Below are 21,694 nucleotides of genomic sequence, written 5' to 3' on the forward strand. Positions count from 1 at the left end.
GTGATATAATAAGGTATTTCTCTTTCTGACTTTCTTCAATTAGTATGATAATCTCTAGTTGCATCCATGTTGCTGTAAATGGTGTTATTTTGTTCTTTTTATGGTTGAATAGTATTCCACTGTATATATGTACCACATCTTCCTTATCCATTCCTCTGTTGATGGACATTTAGGTTGTATTCATTGTTTTGGCTATTGTGAATAGTGCTGCTATGAACATGTAAGTGGTATCATATGGTATTTTTCTTTCTCTTTCTGACTTACTTCACACTGGAAAGAATGCAGAGAAAAGGGAACCCTTGGTACACTATTAGTGGAAATATAATTTGGAAGAGTCACTATGGAAAACAGTATGACGTTTCCTCAAAAAAACTAAAAATAGAAATACCAGAGGATCCAGCAATTCCATTCCAGGGCATATATCTGAAGAAAATGAAAATACTAATTCAAAAAGATACATGCACCCCAATATCCATGAAGCACTATTTACAATGGCCAAGATAAGGAAGCAACCAAGATGCTCGTGGCTTCTCTCAAAGCTGAGATGGTAAAGAATCTGCCTCTAATGCAGGAGACCCAGGTTCAATCCCTGGGTTGGGAAGACCCCCTGGAGAAGGAAATGGCAATCCATCCAGTATTCTTGCCTGGAGAATCCCCATGGACAGAGAACCCTGGTGGGTTACAGTCCACGGGGCTGCAGAGTGGGACATGAGTTAGCGACTAAACCACCACTACAACATGCTCATCAACCTATGAATGGATAAAGAAAATGTGAGACTGAGATACACACAAACACACACACACACAATACACAAAACATATTCCTCAGCCATAAAAAGGAATGAAATCCAGCCATCTGCAGCAATATGGATGGACCCAGAAAATTTTATGCTTAGTGAAATAGGTCAAACAGAGAAAGATAAATACTGTGTATCACTTATACGCAGAATCTAAAACATAATACAATAGGGGGCAAGGGAGGGTTGGATTGGGAAGTTGGGACTAGCAAATGCAAATTATTATATATAGAATGGATAAACAATGAGATCCTACTGTATAGCACAGGTAATTACATTCAGTATCTTATAAAAAACCATAATGAAAAAGAGTATGAAAAAGAATATATTTACATGTATAACTGAATTAGTTTGTTGCACACCAGAAACTAATAACAACAGAGTAAATCAACCACACTTTGATTAAAAGTAAATAAGTAAAAATTTTAAAGGAAAAATAAAGAAAAATTAGAATAATACAAATGAAAATACACACAAAAAAGCAACAGACTCACAGATATAAAACAACAAACTGCTAAGTCGCTTCAGTCGTGTCCGACTCTGTGAGACCCCAGAGACGGCAGCCCACCAGGCTCCGCCGTCCCTGGGATTCTCCAGGCAAGAACACTGGAGTGGGGTGCCATTTCCTTCTCCAGTGAAACAACAACAAACTAGTGGTTACCAGAGGTGAGAGGAAAGGGGTGTGGAGCAAATTAAGGGTATGGAGTTAAGAGATACAAACTACTACATATAAAATAGATAACCAACAAGGATATATTATATAGCACAGGAAATTAGAGGCACTATCTTATAATAACTTTTAACTGAGTATAATCTGTAAAAATACTGGCTCACTATGCTGTACACCTGAAACTAATAATATAGATCAACTATACTTCAATTTAAAAACAAGAAAAAAATATCCACTATGAAGGCTTTAAATTAATTGTGTTAAGTAGTTAACTAACGGTTCTGGGGAAGGGTCAGGGTCTTCACCTTTTACATTTTTTGAATTATTTAAATTTCTTATGATAATTACATTATTATTTTCACAATCTGAAAAATACAAATCTATAAGATTAAAGATACTGAACTTAAAAATCTATAGTCCTGTCTTTGAATTGGAAATACTGAAACAAACTTGTAATACACTTGCTTTCAAAAAGACAAAAACCTTATTTCCTAGCCTTCTTCACTAAAAACAGCAAGAAATAATGAACAATCCACGAGGTAATAGTGCCTCTTGCACCCAGACTGTGGCTTCTAAACACCATTTCCCAAAAAAGGGGCAATGGCTGTTACATGCCCATGAATGTAAATGAAAAAGAGGATCTCTGAATATCAGGTCAGACCAGAAAACAAAGAAACTAGGAGGATCACATGAAAAGAACACTGGAGGGAATTCCCTGGTGGTCCAGTGATTATGATTCCACTCTCACTGCCAAGGTCCCAGGTTCAGTCTACTAAGATCACACAAACTGTGCACTGTAGCCAAAACGGAAAAGGTTTTTTTTTTTTAAAAAAAGGACACTGAAGCCAACTTAAAGAGGTTTCCATTTGCCATTATGAGTTAATCAATGAGACATCAATAACAAAAAAGAAATAAGACTGAAACACATCAATATATTTAAATTGATGAGTTCATAATGACAATTCAAAAAACTTAACAGTCACTAGCAGCAGCAGTGAACAAACTATTTTGAAAATAAAGATTCATTAATTAAAATGAAAATTCAAAGCAACTGTCTCACCTTTGCTGTATAAAATACACCTGAAAGTAACCAAGTAAATAATGAGGGAAGTATCCCTTTATAAAAGTATTCCAGGACTTCCCTAGTAGTCCAGTGGTTAAGAATCCGCCTGCCAATGCAGGGGACATGGGTTTGATCCCTGGTCCAGGAAGATTTCACATGCCGCAGAGCAACTAAGCCCATGTATCACAACTGTTGAAGCCCGAGCACCCTAGAGCCCGTGCTCTGCAACAAGAAGCCACCACAATGAGAAGCCTGCACGCCACGTCTAAAGAGAAGCTCCCACTCACTTTAACTGGAGAAAGCCCACACACAGCAATGAAGACCCAGGGTAGCCAAAAATAAAACAAATAAATACTAAAAAATAAAACTGCTAAAAAAAATTCAAGCTAAAATAAATTTTAAAATAATACAAATTGAATATCATCATTTTATAACCACTAATGAAATTCAATAAAGGATGTAGACAAGGTTCAACAATGGCTGCTGACATCATGAAAATTAGACTCATAGACATCACACACTTCCTCCTAATGGAAGTACACTATAAAGTATCCTAGCCAAAAACACTGAATCTGATCAAATCCACTTTGTGGGAAATTAGTGGACAGATAACCAAGTTTCTTCAACAAATACACTAGGGGAAAAAAAAAGGAGAGGGGGAATTTTTCAGATTAAGTGATTTTTAAACATATATTGACCAACTACAAGATACAGACTTTATTTGACTGAACATACAAGCTGTTTAGAAAATATGATACAGTCAGGGAAATATGAACACCAAATATTTAATATTCAGGAATTACTATTTATTATTTTAGAAGTATAAATGGTATTGATATTATGTCTTTAAAGTCATTATTTAGGGGTATATACTGAAATATTCAGGGTGAAATCATACACCAGATTCTCTTCAAGACAGTCAGGAAAGGGGATAGGATTATAGACGAAGTAAGAGTAGCCACAAGCTAACAACTTCATATGGAAGTTCATTTAACTATTCCACTGCTTTCAAATGTTTGAAATTTTTCATAGTAAAGTTATTTAAATAAGCAACTCTCAGAAAAATATAAATATTTGAAATATAGCCACTGAAATGAAATAAATTTTATATACTTATCTTTTATTGAAGCCCAGTTCAATTCCTACCTCTATCCATACTTCCTACATTGATTTCTATCTTTTTTCTTTTATATTTGTTGGACGGAGGAGCCTGGTAGGCTGTGTAGTCTATGGGGTCGCTAGGAGTCAGACACAACTGAGCGACTTCACTTTCACTTTTCACTTTCATGCATTGGAGAAGGAAATGGCAACCCACTCCAGTGTTCTTGCGTGGAGAATCCCAGGGACAGAGGAGCCTGGTGGGCTGCAGTCTATGGGATGACACAGAGTCGGACACGACTGAAGCGACTTAGCAGCAGCAGCATACTGCACAGTTAGATACAACTAAATTCTACAACATTCCATCTATACTATAGAATCTAACCCACTATATCTACTGTTGTTTTGTTCATAAATTATCAAGTTTATCTCCACAGCTAGCCAGTAAGGTCTTTTAATGCACATAAAAATTTTTTTGATCCCATAGCCTTAAAATGGTCCTAAGACTTTTCTAATGGTCCCAAATACCTTATCTGATACTCAAGGTGTCTCTGAAAATCCCTGGGAGCTAGGGAAAAATGCAACAGTCTTCCCTGTCACCCCAAAGACTACTAAGATTTTACTCTAGTAAAGCATATAATATTTTCTTTTTCAAATTTAACTGAGGTTCCCTTTATAACATCAAAATGATGAGTCTCCAGAAAGCTAGGGCAAGTTAATAAGCACAAGCTTTCCTCCCAGAATTCAAATGGGAACTTTCACAAAAACAAAATTATACATTACTAGGTTTAAATACGGAGAAGGCAATGGCACCCCACTCCAGTACTCTTGCCTGGAGAATCCCATGGATGGAGGAGCCTGGTGGGCTGCAGTCCATGGGGTCGCTGAGAGTCGGACACGACTGAGCGACTTCACTTTCACTTTTCACTTTCATGCACTGGAGAAGGAAATGGCAACCCACTCCACTGTTCTTGCCTGGAGAATCCCAGGGACGGGGGAGCCTGGTGGGCTGCCATCTATGGGGTCGCACAGAGTCGGGCACGACTGAAGCGACTTAGCAGCAGCAGCAGCAGCAGGTTTAAATAGAAAGTTTATTATCTAAGTGGTTGACTAAACACACTAAAATTCTTTAATAAAAATTTCAGCTATAATATAAAGAAAGTTTGCCCAAAGAAATAGTCACAAAGCCCAGGAAAAAAGAACTCACCATCTAACTGGAGTCCAAGAGCACTGGAAAACAAGTCTATTAGTGTACTTATAAGTGTCAAGAGTTGATTTATAGCCCCTTTATCCTTTTTAGAAATGTTTTAAAATAACTGACTTTTTCACCTAACCATAAGAGAAATCCTTGGTATTTATGAAGAGATAAGAAAAAAAGAAAAGAAAAACCATCCTACTACCTCCTCATGGCATTTGTCTTACTAAACAGTAAGTCTATTGAGAGCAGGGAAAAAAAAGGGGCACATGGGCTTACGATGAGAATAAGATGCAGATCTGTCTTTCAATTTTTTTACATTTCACCATTTGTATAAATCCAGGGCCAGAAAATAAAAAAACCTACATTCCACTCTGGGAATTTTCTTGGTTTACAATAATTTAGGGGCATTTTTCTAATGTCCTCAAAATTTCTTACCATAGTAGCACCAAAGCCTTACATTTCCAATTGCCAAGTCAGGTAGTAAACACATCATATACACTCTATATAAAATCTGTCCCTATTTTAACTTACATTTAAATTAGTTACTCAAACTACCATTCCTTTTATTTGCTATTTTTTATGTCTATCCAACTCCATCAAGAGATTTTTATTTCACATACAGTTAAATATACACTGAATAAGTTTCTCCTCAAAATATCCTAGACTAGTCTGAATCCACACATATGCAAAGCAATTCTAGTGTCATAAAACTCACCCACCAGTACCCAACCATAATGCTCACCTGATCTCTAACTCAGATGTATTGCCTCATCCATCCTGGTGAAGTATAAAGAACTGCACTTATCAAGCATAATCTGAAGAGACATTGGAGAAAGGAGAGTGGATAGCCTCCAGCAATTCACCTAGGAGGAGGAAAAAAATTATCCCTTTCACCACCCAGAATCTAAACTCCAACAAATTTTCAGCAACAGTCAAATAAAATTCTCAGAACAGTTTTGACTTTTCACTGGCCTCCGTGCCTTAATTAAGTAGCCCAGGTGACAGTGCAAAAATTAATTTGAAGCTATTTTTTTTCCACCTTATTTCGAAGAGCCAAATATTATCTGTCTTCACTATTAAAATCCCCTGAGATTTCAATTCTGCAGAAGCTCTACAGGGTTCTAAATTTAGCCAAGTAACAGAAATAGTTGGAAGGCATGCAATTCATTTTAATATCTGCACATTTATGTTGCCAGGCAGCTAATTTTTAAAATACTCTTAGAGTAGACATCCACATATAAAAGAACAAATACATAAGCCATGTAATTAAAATATTTATTACCTATAACTTCTGGAAGTGACCAACATCACTCCTCCAAAAATATATTCCATGTTCCTTCCACAGGGATAGAGTTTTAAATATTTCAACAAAACATGGGACTTCCCTGGCAGTCCAGTGGTTAAGACTCCATGCTGCCAATGCAGGGAACACCAATTCAGTCCCTGGTCAGGGAACTAAGATCCCACATGCCGTGGCCAAAAAAAAAAATTTAATGTTAACAGCAATTTCCTTACAGCTTATTTATTTGTTTCCACTTCAAAGGAATATATAGATAGGTTTAAGGAGTTTCACCTTCAACGCAAAACCTTTTTGTACACTTTGCTGTAAGGCACAAATTAGCGCAACACTGTTAATCAACTATACTTCAATTTTTAAAAATCAAGGAAAAAAAGTTTTGTAGAAAGGACTGACATGTCTCATTTCACATAGAGTCCCATAGCAGGATGTTCTCAAGTTGTTGGGCCATTAGTCATTAGGGTGTACAAGACCTCAATTCTAAGGCCAAATCTATTTTGGATTTTCTGAAATATCAGACCTCATAAAGAGCCATAAAACCAGGCTCCAGCATAAATGTTCAATACAATAAACACCCTAACTTCATGTCAGTTTCACAGATTGTGTACACAAACCAATGTGTAAAGTGTATGTGCAGATGAATACAACATGCAGGTTCAAAATACAAAGTATTAAAGAGCTGGATTACAAGGTTCCCTATCTAAGGAGATTTTAATTCAGAGAGCAGAAAATAACGAAGAGGGAAACAACTCTTAAGTCACTACACCACAGAAAAAAAAGCATGGATTATGTAAGAGTAAAAAGGATACAAATACTTGTTTTCACCTTCACATGTCACCACCAAGTTAGAGGAAAAAAAATACAATGCCAATTTTCTAAACAACATCCCATTATTTCCCATGGCAAGTCATCAACATTACTTCATTCTGAGAAATAATTCAATTTAGACACTTTATTACTGAGTACTTCTAGGAAGACACAGAAGGGTCTTAGGTCTGGAATCCACTCATTTTTTTGTACTGGAAATAACTGACCCCATAAAGATGGCAAAGGATAGATAATTAAATATGAGCAGTTCCCCTTTAAAGGAACCATTCCCCACTAAAGGAATCAGGGTTCCTTGCAAGTAAAGTACAGAGTGAACCCAAAATACCTTGTTGTGGCAGGATGTAAAGAAATTCTCAGAACCTGACCAGGACAAGTCAAAAAAGCATAGGAATTAGTTTGAAGGCGCTCCGATTGACCAGACTGACAATTGTTGTATGTATAATACTAAATACTGTCAGTATTTTATACATTGATAAATGACTGCAACATTTTGAATTTTTTTTAATACCAAATCTATAGTGATCCTCAAAAACAAAGAACAGGAGAAATAAAGTTCTCCTTTATAGAATAACACCAACTAGTAAATGGAGAAGGAATGACAAAATCAACATTTTGTAACCACCAATGTAATAATTAATTCAGGCAAGGATCACCAACAAATGCTAACACTACTGGGTAAAACGTAGAGAAAAAGAATCATACAATCTTAACAGCACCATCCTACAGATATTTTCTTAATTACAAAGGGAAAAAGGCACTTTTACAAAGAAGAAATGCAGCCTATATCAATTCATCTAAGTAATCAAACTTATCACCAATAATGCGGCAAAATGACATTGTGTGCACAGAGAAGCACACGTTACCTAAACAGTATTCTTGTCAAAACTGTTTAAAAAAATCATGGCATAATCATGACAAATCCAAATTGTGAAACATTCTTCAATACAACTGGCCTAAACTCTTCAAAAGTATCAATGACCCAAAACACAAAAATGGAAAGAACTGCTCTGAACTAAAAAGCTAAAAAGATATAAAAAATAAGTGGAATTCATGATACTTGAATAAATCCAAGATTGGAAGGACAGCTATAAAACAGTATCTCAGTTATTAATATGATTGAGGAAATCTGAGCATACACTATAATTATTATATCACTGTAAACTCTTTTAAAGAAGATGATGAATTTTATAATAATATTGTAGTATTATAGGAAAATACCTTGTTCCTAGGTGACATATGCTTAAGCAATTCTGGGTGAAGTTTCCTGATGTCTGAAATTTCCTAATACACAGTAAAAAAAAAATTAATAATAATAATGTGTATATGTATAGGGAGGGAAGCGGAAGTGAGAAGTAGAATGTGACAGAGAGCGAAAGAGAGGGAAGGAGGGAAGTGGGAAAAGAAGGTGTGAAAGCACAAATGTGACAAAATATTCGATAAATATTAGGTAAAATCATATGGGTGCTCATTATATCACTCCTTCAATTTTTCTTCAGGTTTGGAATTACACATAAAAACATGGAGGTAAAAAAGAACAAGCAGCAACTTTAACCCAAGCTCCTGGCTATCCAGTATAAATTTTGCTATGTTCTATTAATAAAAAGCAATTCCAGGTGATGCTTACAAGTGCAGACTTCAGCATGAAAGTGGGTTGTCCTGGCTGCACAATGAATAACCTAACTTAACCTCTCTGCAATGGTCTGAATGTATCCTCCCCAAATTCATGTTAAATCCTAACCTCCAAACATATTAAGAGATGAGGCCTCTGGGGTGGTGAGGTCATGAACTTACTGTCTTACACAGAAAGATTTTAGAGAGATTGCTAGCTCCTTTCACCATGAAAGGACACAGTAAGATGAAGGCTATTAACCAGGACAAGGGTCCTCAGCAGAATCAGACCATGTTTGATCTTGAACTTCTCAGCCTCCAGAACAGTGAGAAATAAATTTCTGTTGATGAGCCACCCAGTATTTTGTTATAGCACCTTGAACAGAAAAAGACACTCCCTGAACCTCGCCTGTAAATAGGGATAATACAGTACTGATCCACAGGGACGACCTTCTAAGGATTAAATCATCTAATATGTGCTACTATTATACTTCTGTGATACCACATTCTCTGTTCACTTATATTCCTTCTAAGTATATGGGGAGACTGGATCAATTTTTAGCCTTTCTCTGTCCTGGCAACTAGCTTATGAGCTATTAATAACTTTACTAAAATTTACTACAATAACTTTACTAAAACTACTAAAATTTCATGAATTGCCAAATATATCCAAATTCAAATAAAAAATTAAAATGCATTCCATCTAAGGACCAATAAAAATAAATCCACCATCAACACAATAACAGAGCTAACATACTCTACCATGTTAAAGCAGCAGCTTTTCACAGCTTACAGCTGCTCCTTCCTCACAAGAGGGTTCTATGTCAGAAACAGATATAGCCTGCCTTGGTCCCCAAAATATCAATCTTCACATTAAAATCCAATGCCCTTAGGCCAGAAATGCCTCTTAAATTCTGGTATTTCCTGGAGTTTCCTCTCAGTTTTCTTATCACTCTGTAAGTCTGTCTCCATGACCCTATTTCTTCTCATGGATTGAACAATATTCATGTACAGAGTACTTCAAAATCTAAATACCTCTGCCCCTCTGAAGAGCCCCAGATTCATTTAGACAACTATATTTCCAAAAGTGAACTTCCTAACAACACTCCTCTGCCCATTTTAAAATCAGACTGGTCTTTTTTCTATTGAGCTGCATGAGAACATTTCGGATACTAACCTTTTTTTAAATATATGAGTTTTTTGGAAGTATAGTTTATGTACAATATTACCTAAGCTACAGGTGTACAATATAGTGATTCATAATTTTTCAAGGTTTATATTCCATTACCTTAAAATACTGGCTATATTCCCTGTGTTGTACCAATAAATCCTTATAACTTTTATATATAATCATTTATACCTCTTTCAAGTATATGATAAGTAAATATTTTCTCCCATACAGCAGACTTTTTCATTTTGTTGATGGCTTCCCTTACTGAGCAACTTCACTTTCACTTTTCACTTTCATGTATTGGAGAAGGAAATGGCAACCCACTCCAGTATCCTTGCCTGGAGAATCCCAGGGACGCGGAGCCTGGTGGGCTGCAGTCCACGGGGTCGCTAAGAGTCAGACACGACTGAGTGACTTCACTTTCCCTTTCCCTTTCTGTGCAAAACTTTTTAGTTTGATGTAGTCCCACTTAATTCATTTTTACTTTTGCTGCCTTTGCTTTTGGTGTTAAATCGAAAGAATCCTAATACTGATGCCAAGGAGCTTACTCCCTATGTTTCTTTCTGGAAGTTTTATAGTCTCAGGTCATATGTTCAAGTTTCTAAACCATTCTGAACCATTTTTTGTGTCTGGTATAATACAGTAGTCTAGTTTTCCCGACACAATTTATTGAAGAGACCATCACATGCCCACTGTACATTTTTGGCTCTGTTGTCATAAATGAACTGACCATGCATGCATAGGTTTATTTCTGGGCTCTTTATTCTATTAATCTACTTATCTGTTTCTATGCCAATACCATATTGCTCTGATTACTATGGCTTTGTAATATAGTTTGGTATCAGGAAATATGATACCTTCATTTTGCTCTTCTTTCTCAAGATTTCTTTGGCTATTTACTGTCTTTTGTGGTTCCACACAAATTTTAGATTGTTTGTTCCCTGTAAAAAATGTAATGAGAAATACAATAAGGGTTGAATCCGTAAATTGGTTTCAGTGGTATGGACCTTTTTCAGTATGGACTTTTTAACAATATTAATTCTCCCAATCCATCAGCAGAGAATATCTTTCCACTAATCTGTGTCTTCTTCAATTTCTTTCACTGATGTCTTACAGATCTTATAATAAACTGTAAATGTTTTTTACCTCCTTGGTCAAACTTATTTCTAGGTATTTTATTCTTTATGCTACAATTGAGAGCGAGATTATTTTGAAAATTTCTGAGTTATTAGCATATAGAAACACAACTGATTTTGTATACCTATTTTGTATCCTGCAACTTTACTGAATTCATTCATTAATTCTAATTCTTTACTGAATTCATTCATTAATTCTAACAGTGTAGTGTTTAGGATTTTCTATATATAATATCATGTCATCTGCAAACAGTGACAGTTTTACTTCTTTCTTTCTGATCTGAATGCCTCATTCCTTTTTAATAATTTTAATAATTTTATTTATTATTTGCCTGGTTTTTGCTAAACTGCACTGACTAGAATCACCAAAACTATGTCAAATAAAAGTGGGAAGGAAAAGCTTTCAGCTTCAGTTGAGTATGTTAGCTGAGGGCTTGTAATATATGGTTTTTATCCATAGGAGGAGTTTACAAAGAATTTTGATTTAAAGAATTGCTTTAATAGAAGAAAACGTTTCTTAAAAAATCTGGATTTTATGATGTTGAGGTACATTCCCTCTATACCCACTTTGTTGAAAGTTTGTATCATAACAGATGTTAAATTTGTCAGATCCTTTTTCTGCACCACTGCAGATCATGTGATTTTTATCCTTCATTTTGTTAATATGACGTGTCACACTGATGACCTACAGATGCTGAACCACCTTTGCAGCTCCAGAATGAATCCCACTTGATTATGGTGAACGATCCTTTTAACGTACTGTTGAATTTAGTTTGCTAATATTTTGTTGAGAATTTCTGCATCATATTCATCAGGGATACTGGCCTGTAATTTTCTATACTTCCAGTGTTCTTGTCTGTTTTTTGTATCAGGGTTATGCTAGCCTCATAAAATGAGTTTGAAGTGTACCCTCCTATTCTACTTTTTGGAAGAGTTTGAGGATTGTTAATAGTTCTTTAAATGTCTGGTAGAATTCACCAGTGAAGCCATCTGGTCCTGGACTTTTGCGTGTTGGAAGTTTTTTGATTACTCAATAATCAAGATTATTTGATCCAGATTCAATCTCTTTACTAATATAGGTATACCTTAGAGATACTACAGGTTTGGCTCCAGAACACTGTAATAAAGCAAGTATCAAAATAAAGCAAGTCACAAATTTTTTGGCCTTTCAGTGCATATGAAAGCACATTTACACTATATTGTAGTCTGTTAATTGTGCAATATCATTTCATCTAAAAAAACAATGTACATGCCTTAATTTTAGAATATTTTATTGCTAAAAAATGACAAGATAACATAATAGTAACACAGAAGATTACTCAACACAGATCACCATAACAAATAATAATGAAAAAGTCTGAAACACTGTAAGAATTACCAATTTGTGACACAAAGACACAAAGTGAATCACTGCTACTGGAAAAACAGGGCCACGAGACTTGCTCAATGCAAGGTTGCCACCAACCTTCAATTTGTTTAAAAAACAAAAAACACAGTATCTGTGAAGCACAATAAAGCCAATCTCAAAAAAAAATGAGGTACATCTCTAATGGGGTAATGGGGTTTGGTTCAGATTTTCTATTTCTTCATGATATAGTTTTGGTAGGTAGTATGTTTCTAAGAATTTATCTATTTCTTCTTCGTTGTCCAATTTGTTGGCATGTAATTGTTCACAGTAGTCTCTTGAGATATGAGGTGTTAACGTCTCCTCTTTGATTTCTTATTTGAGTCCTCTTTTTTTCTTAGTAAGTCTAGCTATAGGTTTTGTCTATTTTATCTTTTTTAAAAAAAACTAGCTCCTAGTTCCATTCATCTTTGCTATTGTTACTCTAGTTCTAATATAATATTTCCTTTCTTCTACTAACATTAGATTTAGCTTGTTCTTCTAGTCCTAGAGGTGTAAAGTTAGGTTATTTAAGATCTGCCTTGTTTCTTAACTTTGGCCTTTTCTCAATGAACTTCTCTTTTGCTTCATTCTATAGGTTTTGTATTTAGTACATTGTATTTCCATATTCATTAGTCTCTAAGTATTTATTAATTTTTCTTTTTATTTCTTCTTTGACCCATTGATTATTCAGTAGCATATTGCTTAAGCTCTACCTGTTTATGAATTTTGCAGTTTTCCTCTTGTCACTGAGTTCTAGTTTTATACCACTGTGGTCAAAAAGATTGCTAATATGACTCAAATCTTCTTAAACTTATTAAGATTTGTTTGTGCCTAACGTATTATCTTTGAGAATGTTCCAAATGCACTTGAGAAGAATGTGTATTTGGATACACATTTGCTTTTGGATAGAATGTTCCATACATGTCTGTTAAGTCTATCTTGTCTAACTTGTAATTTAAGGCTAATGTTTCCTTGTTGATTTTCTGTCTTGATGACTTACTCACTGATAAAAGTGGGGAATTAAGGTCTCCTATTACTGTATTGCTGTCTACTTCTCCCTTTAGGTCTGTTAATATCTATTTTATATAATTAGATACTCCTAAAACCTGCCCCCTTTCTTATCTCTGTTAACACCGCCCAGTCACCTAAGACAGAAACTGAGAGTCATTTGTTCACAATTACTTCTCTCTCCTCCCATATTTAACCAATTTCTAAACTCTGGTACCATCTCCTGGATCCATCTGATCGTCTTAGCTCCTGTCCCTTCTTCTCCACTTCCATCATTGATAGGCAGAGAAATCAGTTAATGGGACAAGACCTCCAGAGTTCTTTTTTTCCTCCAGCAAAGCAGCTGGCAATGTTCCCACGGTAGCTCCTCTGCTGGCCTTTTAGCCTTTATCCCTGAATAAGTAAAATTCGAATCTATCCTGATGAACATGTAGTGTGAGAAATAAACTGCTCTTTCAAGGTATATTTGACGGTTGTTTCTTACCCACCATACCCATCTCTATCTTGATTTCAACATCTTCTGCGTGACTATAATAACCCCCTAACAAATGTCTCTCCCTCTACTCTTAATCCATTGTATTTTTCAAAACTGGTACCAGAGTTACCCTTGTAAAATAACCATTCCATTTCTCTGATGATAATCTTCAGAGGTTCCTCTTTGCCTAAAAATATTTCAAATTCCATAATATACCTCTTAAAGCCTATCATGAAATTAGGCTCTACAGATATTCTCTCCAGTCAATCAAAATAATGCTACCTCTCCGTACACACCATAGTCTTCAACATTCCTGGGATTTTGCCCAGGCTCTTCTATTTGCTTGAAATGCATTCCCACCCTTATACCACCTCACCCTACCTTTGCCATCCTAGCCAAACAAACCCCTTGGCAACTATCCTTCCCATTCTCTCAACAGTTATTCAAATTTCTGTCTCTTCTCAAGGGCTCTATTTTACCGACTCTCTTATTACAACACACCAGCCCCCTAACCCAAAAGGATAAGTCTCCTCCATCACAAGGAATATCAAGGCCCTAAAGTCAGAAGCTCCCTCAAACTCCTTTGTTCAGTGACCAAGCATTTGTCCCCATCCCTTTCTTGACCTTTTCCTCTACCTTAATGAAAGACATAAAAATAATTCTACCTCCCTTATGGAAAGTGAAGAGGAACTAGAGAGCCTCTTGATGAAAGTGAAAAGGCTGGCTTAAAACTCAACATTCAAAAAACAAATTATCGCATCCGATCCCATCACTTCATGGGAAATAGACGGGGAAACAATGCAAACAGTGGCAGACTTTATTTTCTTGGGCTCCAAAATCACTGCACATGGTGACTGTAGCCATGAAAGTAAAAGACGCTTGCTCCTTGGAAGAAAAGCTATGACCAACCTAGACAGAATATTAAAAAACAGAGACATTACTTTACTGACAAAGGTCCATCTAGTCAAAGCTATGATTTTTCCAGCAGTCATGTATGGATGTGGGAGTTGGACCATAAAGAAAGCTGAACACCGAAAAACTGATGCTTCTGAACTCTGGTGTTGGAAAAGAGTCTCGAGAGTCCCTTGGACTTCAAGGAGATCAAGCCAGTCAATCCTAAAGGAAATCAGTCCTGAATATTCACTGGAAGGACTGATGTGAAGAACTAACTCACTGGAGAAGACCCTGATGCTACAAAAGACTGAAGGCAGGAGGAGAAGGGAATGACAGAGGATCAGATGATTGGATGGCATCACTGACTCAATGGACCTAAGTCTGAACAAGCTCTTAGAGTTGGTGATGGACAGAGAAGCCTGGTGTGCTGCAGCACATGGTATTGCAAGGAGTTGCACACAACTGAGCAACTGAACTGAACTGCTCTGGAGTTCATCTTCTCTTCACACTCAAGGACTTCACTCCATTATCACCATTCTCTAACGCCTTGCTCATTCACTGAACATATACATATGCTCAAGTCTCTCACGTTAAAAAACTCTCCCGTGGGACTTCCCTGGCAATCCAGTGGTTACAACTCCACACTTCCCATGCAGGGGGTGCAGGTTCAATCCCTCACCCCAATCCTCACCGCAATTCCTGGTGAGGAAACTAAGATCCCACATGCCATGCAGCATGGCCAAAAATAAATAAGTTGATTAATTCTTTTTTAAAAACTTTTCTCTGCACTCCACCTACTCTCACTACTGTTCTCTCTCTCCATCTCTCTGTAATCTTCCTGAAAAATAGTTTACTTTCTCCCACCTCTTATTTATTCCTCAACACAATGCAATTTTGCCTCTGCCCTCATCACTCCAGTGATCCTGCTCTCACTGATGTCAACAATGACCCAAATCCAGTAAGTAAGGGCTTCCGTGGTGGCTCAGACGGTAAAGAATCTGCCTGCAATGCAGGAGACGCAGGTTCAATCCCTGGGTTGGGAAGATCCCCCACTGAAGGAAATGGCTAGTATTCTTGCCTAGGAAATCCCATGGACAGGTGAGCCTGGTGGGCTACAAACCATGGGGTCACAAAGAGTCAGACACAACTGACCAACACTAACACTCACACTTTCATGTCCTTTCTGTTTTTATACTTGACATTTCCACTACACACAAACACAATTACCTTCCTCCTCTTTGAAAGTTTCTCCTCTAAAATCCTATCACAGTACTTTACTGGATTTCCATCTACCTTCCTGGCTTCCTATATTTCTTCCAGGGCTCCTGCCACTAATCACATCTTTAACTGTCAGTATTCTCCAAGGCGCTCTCAGCCTTTAGCTCTTCAGTCTTAACATGATCCTTGGAGGAACCAAACCCATCCCTTCAACTACAAGGTATATGATGTTGACTCCTAAATCTCTCCTCAGCCCTGATTTTCTTCAACTTCAGACTGAAGCATCTAATTTCATATTACATATTTCCACAGGGTTCTACAGATACCTCATATTCAACCAGTCCAAAACCAAAGACCTCACCTTTATTTCCAAACATCCATCCCTAACCATTCAATATCACAATAATCCAAGTCTATGCCCCAACCAGTAACGCTGAAGAAGCTGAAGTTGAACGGTTCTATGAAGACCTACAAGACCTTTTAGAACTAACACCCAAAAAAGATGTCCTTTTCATTACAGGGGACTGGAATGCAAAAGTAGGAAGTCAAGAAACACCTGGAGTAACAGGCAAATTTGGCCTTGGAATATGGAATGAAGCAGGGCAAAGACTAATAGAGTTTTGCCAAGAAAATGCACTGGTCATAACAAACACTCTCTTCCAACAATACAAGAGAAGACTCTATGCATGGACATCACCAGATGGTCAACACCGAAATCAGATTGATTATATTCTTTGCAGCCAAAGATGGAGAAGCTGTATACAGTCAGCAAAAACAAGACCAGGAGCTGACTGTGGCTCAGATCATGAACTCCTTATTGCCAAATTTAGACTTAAATTGAAGAAAGTAGGGAAAACCACTAGACCATTCAGGTGTGACCTAAATCAAATCCCTTATGATTATACAGTGGAAGTGAGAAATAGATTTAAGGGCCTAGATCTGATAGATAGAGTGCCTGATGAACTATGGAATGAGGTTCGTGACACTGTACAGGAGACAGGGATCAAGACCATCCCCATGGAAAAGAAATGCAAAAAAGCAAAATGGCTGTCTGGGGAGGCCTTACAAATAGCTGTGAAAAGAAGAGAAGCAAAAAGCAAAGGAGAAAAGGAAAGATATAAACATCTGAAGGCAGAGTTCCAAAGAATAGCAAGAAGAGATAAGAAAGCCTTCTTCAGCGATCAATGCAAAGAAACAGAGGAAAACAACAGAATGGGAAAGACTAGAGATCTCTTCAAGAAAATCAGAGATACCAAAGGAACATTTCATGCAAAGATGGGCTTGATAAAGGACAGAAATGGGATGGACCTAAAAGAAGCAGAAGATATTAAGAAGAGATGGCAAGAATACACAGAAAAACTGTACAAAAAAGATCTTCATGACCCAGATAATCACGATGGTGTGATCACTGACCTAGAGCCAGACATCCTAGAATGTGAAGTCAAGTGGACCTTAGAAAGCATCACTACAAACAAAGCTAGTGGAGGGGATAGAATTCCAGTTGAGCTATTCCAAATCCTGAAAGATGATGCTGTGAAAGTGTTGCACTCAATATGCCAGCAAATTTGGAAAGCTCAGCAGTGGCCACAGGACTGGAAAAGGTCAGTTTTCATTCCAATCCCAAAGAAAGGCAATGCCAAAGAATGCTCACACTACCACACAATTGCACTCATCTCACACGCTAGTAAAGTAATGCTCAAAATTCTCCAAGCCAGGCTTCAGCAATATGTGAACCGTGAACTTCCTGATGTTCAAGCTGGTTTTAGAAAAGGCAGAGGAACCAGAGATCAAATTGCCAACATCCGCTGGATCATGGAAAAGGCAAGAGAGTTCCAGAAAAGCATCTATTTCTGCTTTATTGACTATGCCAAAGCCTTTGACTGTGTGGATCACAATAAACTGTGGAAAATTCTTCAAGAGATGGGAATACCAGACCACCTGATCTGCCTCTTGAGAAATTTGTATGCAGGTCAGGAAGCAACAGTTAGAACTGGACATGGAACAACAGATTGGTTTCAAATAGGAAAAGGAGTTCAGCAAGGCTGTATATTGTCACCCTGCTTCTTTAACTTATATGCAGAGTACATCATGAGAAACGCTGGACTGGAAGAAACACAAGCTGGAATCAAGATTGCCGGGAGAAATATCAATAACCTTAGATATGCAGATGACACCACCCTTATGGCAGAAAGTGAAGAGGAACTCAAAAGCCTCTTGATGAAAGTGAAAGTGGAGAGTGAAAAAGTGGGCTTAAAGCTCAACATTCAGAAAACTAAGATCATGGCATCCAGTCCTATCACTTCATGGGAAATAGATGGGGAAACAGTGGAAACAGTGTCAGACTTTATTTTTCTGGGCTCCAAAATCACTACAGATGGTGACTGCAGCCATGAAATTAAAAGACGCTTACTCCTTGGAAGGAAAGTTATGACCAACCTAGATAGTATATTCAAAAGCAGAGACATTACTTTGCCAACAAAGGTTCATCTAGTCAAGGCTATGGTTTTTCCTGTGGTCATGTATGGATGTGAGAGTTGGACTGTGAAGAAGGCTGAGCGCCGAAGAATTGATGCTTTTAAACTGTGGTGCTGGAGAAGACTTTTGAGAGTCCCTTGGACTGCAAGGAGATCCAACCAGTCCATTCTGAAGGCGATCAGCCCTGGGATTTCTTTGGAAGGAATGATGCTAAAGCTGAAACTCCAGTACTTTGGCCACCTCATGCGAAGAGTTGACTCATTGGAAAAGACTCTGATGCTGGGAGGGACTGGGCGCAGGAGGAGAAGAGGACGACAGAGGATGAGATGGCTAGATCGCATCACTGACTCGATGGACGTGAGTCTGAGTGAACTCCGGTAGTTGGTGATGGACAGGGAGGCCTGGTGTGCTGTGATTCATGGGGTCACAAAGAGTCGGACACGACTGAGCGACTGATTTGATCTGATCTGATCCCTAACTCATATAAATGATGGTCACCATCCACCATGGCATAGAATCCAGAAAACTAGGAATCATTCAAGAGCTTATCCCTCTCACTTACAACTATACTCACATATATATACAACATACACACTTCCAAGTCTAACAGATTCTACCTTTTAAACATCTCTTGAATCTGTACATCTCCATGCATTTGCAGGACCACATTAGAGCCTCACAATCTATTACCTGGATTATTTATTATATATTAGCCTCTAAATTGGACTCCCTGGTTCTAGTCTACTTTTCAATCCAGTTCCCACATTGCTACAAGCAATCTTTTAAAAATACAATCCTTCAGTAGTTTTCATACTGTAACACAAAATTCATTGCAGCCTATGAAATAAGGCCTTCAAGATTAGGCCCCTACCTACCTCTCTAGCCTTTTCTCTAAACAATCCCCATAAACATCCCATGTGAAGGTACATTCCTGTCCTTGAAGTTTCACAAAGGCAGTATGCTGTTCAGTTCTACACCTCCACCCTTTATGTAGGTAGTTCTTCCCCTAGAACTCTCTTCCTCATAAGTACCTGTCCACCTTGTTAACTCCTTCAGGTTAACTACCTATCACACCTTCAAGATTCCTAACTCCCTGACAGAAAGTCTTTACAGATCTTATTGTGCTTCCCAAGCACTTTGTGCATTCCTCTAGCTCAGAGTTCATCAGGCTGCAGTATCCTGACTTCTCAGTCTATGCTCTTTGAAGGTAAGGACTACGTCTTGTTTTTTAATACCTCCAGCACCTAATCCTGTAGCTATTTATATGCTGGTTGAATTAATGAGTCCACTGAGACTAATTCAAATTTTACCTTCTCTGAAAAGTTGATTCTGAACCCGTCATTTAGAATTAAGCATTCTTTCTCCTTGCTCTCATATTACATTTTATTACCACCTTGTAACTGCTGTCTGAGGAGGCCTTACAAATAACTGTGAAAAGAAGAGAAGCAAAAAGCAAAGGAGAAAAGCAAAGATATACCCATTTGAATGCAGAGTTCCAAAGAAGAGCAAAGAGAGATAAGACAGCCTTCCTCAGTGATCAGTGCAAAGAAATAGAGGAAAATAATAGAATGGGAAAGACCAGAGATCTGTTCAAGAAAATTAGAGATACCAAGGGAACATTTCATGCAAAGGTGTGCACAATAAAGGACAGAAATGGTATGGACCTAAAAGAAGCAGAAGATATTAAGAAGAGGTGGCAAGAATACACAGGAGAACTGTACAAAAAAGATCTTCATGACCCAGATAATCACAATGGTATGATCACTCACCTAGAACCAGACATCCTGGAATGTGAAGTCAAGTGGGCCTTAGGAAGCATCACTATGAACAAAGCTAGTGGAGGTGATGGAATACCAGTTGAGCTATTTCAAATCCTAAAAGATGCTACTGTTAAAGTGCTGCACTCAATATGCCAGCAAATTTGGAAAACTCAGCAGCGGCCACCAGACTGGAAAAGGTCAGTTTTCATTCCAATCCCAAAGAAAGGCAATGCCAAAGAATGCTCAAACTACCATACAATTACACTCATCTCACACGCTAGTAAAGTAATGCTCAAAATTCTCCAAGCCAGGTTTCAACAACATGTGAACTGTGAACTTCCAGATGTTCAAGCTGGTTTTAGAAAAGGCAGAGGAACCAGAGATCAAATCATCAATATCCTCTGGGTCATCAAAAAAGCAAGAGAATTCCAGAAAAACAATTATTTCTGCTTTACTGACTACGTCAAAGTCTTTGACTGTGTGGATCACAACAAACTGTGGAAAATTCTTCAAGAGATGGGAATACCAGACCACCTGACATGCTTCTTGAGAAACCTGTATACAGGTCAGGAAGCAACAGTTATAACTGGACATGGAACAACAGACTGGTTCCAAATAGGGAAAGGAGTACGTCAAGGCTGTATATTGTCACCCTGCTTCTTTAACTTATATGCAGAGTACATCATGAGAAATGCTGGACTGGAAGAAGCACAAGCTGGAATCAAGATTGCCGGGAGAAATATCAATAACCTCAGATATGCAGATGACACCACCCTTATGGCAGAAAGTGAAGAAGAACGAAAGAGCCTCTTGATGAACGTGAAAGAGAAGAGTGAAAAAGTTGGCTTAAAACTCAACATTCAGAAAACTAAGATCATGGCATCCGGTCCCATCACTTCATGGCAAATAGATGGGGAAACAGTGGAAACAGTGGCAGACTTTATTTTCTTGCACTCCAAAATCACTGCAGATGGTGACTGCAGCCATGAAATTAGGACGCTTGCTCCTTGGAAGAAAAGTCTGACCAATCTAAACAGCATATTCAAAAGCAGAGACATCACTTTGCCAACAAAGGTCCGTCTAGTCAAAGCTATGGTTTTTCCAGTAGTCATGTATGCATGTGAGAGTTGGACTATAAAGAAAGCTGAGCACCAAAGAACTGATGCTTTTGAACTGTGGTGTTGGAGAAGACTGTTGAGAGTCCCTTGGACTGCAAGGAGATCCAACCAGTCCATCCTAAAGGAGATCAGTCCTGAGTATTCTTTTGAAGGAACACTGGATGTTGCTCTGTAGCATGTGGATATTAAACACTGGATGTTGAAGCTGAAACTCCAATACTTTGGCCGCATGATGCGAAGAGCTGACTCATTTGAAAAGACCCTGATGCTGGGAAAGAGTGAGGACAGGAGGAGAAGGGGACGACAGAGGATGAGATGGTTGGATGGCATCACCAACTCAATGGACATGAGCTTGGGTAAACTCTGAGAGTTGGTGATGGACAGGGAGACCCAGCATGCTGCAGTCCATGGGGTTGCAAAGAGTCAGACACGACTGAGCAACTGAACTGAACTGTAACACTCATGACCTTGTAGTGTATTTACTTTTTTGTAA

At 37.8% G+C, this 21,694-nt stretch overlaps 1 protein-coding gene across 17 annotated transcripts in view; it reads right to left on the minus strand.

The window, feature by feature from the left end:
- Window positions 1-21,694, minus strand: part of R3HDM2 (R3H domain containing 2) — a 160,320-nt gene that overhangs the window by 121,987 nt on the left and 16,639 nt on the right. For 13 of the 17 annotated variants that reach the window (XM_027542309.1, XM_027542308.1, XM_027542320.1 and 10 more), the window contains exon 2: window positions 5,569-5,689. The exons of the other annotated variants lie outside the window; for them this stretch is intronic. The gene's annotated coding sequence lies outside the window, so the exon portion shown is untranslated. The remainder of the gene's footprint in view (window positions 1-5,568; window positions 5,690-21,694) is intronic. 17 annotated transcript variants of the gene reach the window in all.

Source organism: Bos indicus x Bos taurus, chromosome 5, assembly GCF_003369695.1.
Source record: "Bos indicus x Bos taurus breed Angus x Brahman F1 hybrid chromosome 5, Bos_hybrid_MaternalHap_v2.0, whole genome shotgun sequence".
Taxonomy (NCBI): domain Eukaryota; kingdom Metazoa; phylum Chordata; class Mammalia; order Artiodactyla; family Bovidae; genus Bos; species Bos indicus x Bos taurus.